This window comes from Notothenia coriiceps, unplaced genomic scaffold, assembly GCF_000735185.1.
Source record: "Notothenia coriiceps isolate Sejong01 unplaced genomic scaffold, NC01 NC01_scaffold00026422, whole genome shotgun sequence".
In the NCBI taxonomy this organism is placed as follows: domain Eukaryota; kingdom Metazoa; phylum Chordata; class Actinopteri; order Perciformes; family Nototheniidae; genus Notothenia; species Notothenia coriiceps.
In genome coordinates, this window is record NW_011359123.1 from 527,014 (window position 1) to 529,624 (window position 2,611).

A 2,611-nucleotide genomic window follows, 5' to 3' on the forward strand; every position below is an offset into this window, starting at 1 on the left:
ATGATCTTACATCACACATCCTGATGACATTTTCCTGATTTTCGCCAGACATGTAGTGTGATAGTCCCAAGAGAGCAGCAGTCCTCCTCCTCTCATTTGTGTCCTGCAGGACAACAAATGCAGTGGGATATAAACATTTGTAACAAACAAATGGTGGCTAAATTATGGTCATCAGCATCTCCACTTACATCTTTCTCAAGGCAGTCCAAAAGGCCTTTTAGTGCCGGCTTCTTTCCAGTCCTGGATGCACCTTTGTAGACCTCCAGCAATGCCAGGCCATCAAGTCCAGCCAGAAACGATGAAAGCAGGTCCGTAGTGACAATTCTCTGGAACTCTGCCTGAATCTGAGGAGACACAGACATATAGAAAATATTCTACCAACAGTCTGCAACTGTGCATGTTGCCTTCTCATTGTAACTGGAAAACCTGCACAACTTACAAGTCCACTTCATCCAGTTGCAGCAAAACGGAAATCTTTGAAAATCTGTCTGTAATAGAGAACACACATTTAGGTACATTATGAAGCAGGCCTTAATAAAGTAATAAGAACTGAGAACATGACAAAGAATAAGATGCACACAATTTACAACAGTCACGTTGCCCATAAACTACAAGCCTTGGCTTTCACAATTACAATATTATCCCTGAATTCATATGATAAAGACTTAAACAGTACTTCATTTAAATAAATAAACAACTTGAAATGTTCATCTTTGATTGATGAGGCATATTCAATCTAATAAATTCATGGGATGCATGTAATAATAACAGGGAAAGGTTAGTGTGCATCCACATAGAGCATTTTTGTGTCTACGTGCATGCCAAATATATCAATGAAAAAACTTTTACAACTAGAAACTAACTACTCTAATAACAAAAATAAATAGAGTATTAAAATACTCACCCTACATAAACAATGTAATTTACACAGCCCTTTCCACATGAACATAGTGGTGGTAATAATATAAATATCTAACACTCCAATAACAATCTATAAAACTATAACTCAATAATCCGGACCACTGACATTGGCGCAATTAATTACTCAATTAATATAGGTTTTTTACTTGCCGCAATCAAACTTTATTTAATTGCAAAAAGTAACTAACAAAACCCGAATACGGTAAAATTAATTAGCGTGAATAAAAAACGTCCGGCGCTTTAAGCAAAAGTGAAACACCTACATCAAAAGTCCCAATGGACTGAAATCAATCCGACACAGATGGAAAAAAATCACATCCAACAGAAAACTACTCAATGAACAAACTCAGATAGTGTTAGATGCTGCAAAAGTACTGAAGTCGTTGTTGTTTAAAGTGCATCACTTGTTATCAGGTTGTATTTGCTTCTTTCGACTACTCTAGGCAAACCAACCGGGTCACCTACCCTAGTAAAACAAATTTTTTAGTCTGCCTACCTTCGGCAGTTAGTCTCCAGTGACCAACAAACGTTTATCATACGTCTTATATCCTAGAATATAGGGCGTCGGTGTTCGAGACGTTCATAGTTGGCAGTTAACGTTTTGTAATATCTCAAGGATCGAACCTTCGATCTACACCGCCAATCGCCAAAGGGACTGAGAACGTCATGTCATGATTATACTGGGTGTGGACGAATGTAAACGCCAACTAGTTATGTCACCGAACGTATGTCTCTCTAAATTAAAGTAGTCCTACTTCCGTAACCCTTCCTTAATACCATCCTAAACTCCATTAGTGACCGGGACTAAAAAAAAAATAAAGAAAATTTACCATGTGTAAACTATAACAAGCTTGATAACAATAAATGCCACAAACCACGTTGAGACCGTGACAATACACTGACGAAATCCACAAAACCGGTGTCCAATAACTCTCTTAACCTGACTTTAACCCTAATTAAAAAAATTTAAGCTTGACAACCTATTAAGTTGTGTTAGACAAATACCAACCGGAGACTTCGTAGTCTCTCTACAAAAAGATGTTATCAAGTCCCAACATAACACGACTTAACAATGAACTTTCATCACACACCAAAATGAATTTTTTGATCACAATATCAATGTTTCCAGAGGATGGATATACCGCGGAATGGACGTAGAGACTTTACATGATAAATAAAGGATTATATACGATAACGATAGTCGACAATACCGTTATTAACGTGAAAACAACAGAACCCATTCCAATAGTGCTTGGACACTTTTTTTTTTTGTACAAAACCCAAACGAATTCGATACATAACTGTCAAAAGTAATAAGTTACATATAAACGATTTTCAGGGTACACGTTATTTTGAACGAAAGAGTGACAAGAGTTAGAAGATTTAAATGAGTAACACTATTCTTTACTAATTTAACCAAGCTAATTATTTAACGTACTTTCGGAAGATTAATATCACTACATTAAAAAAAATTTCCAGCTCAGGGGCCGGGATTAATATTTAATATTATTTTAATTATACATAATGTCTACCTGTCTCATTAACAACGGATGTGGAAGCGAAAAGTCTCGCATAGTTCAAATTAATGATTTTTTTTGTTATTATTAGGTGACTTATCAGAATAACGCTCTTATTGACGGGTTCGTTTATTAGTTGTTAATGTTGGTAACAGTAAAGAAAATCAACGCAA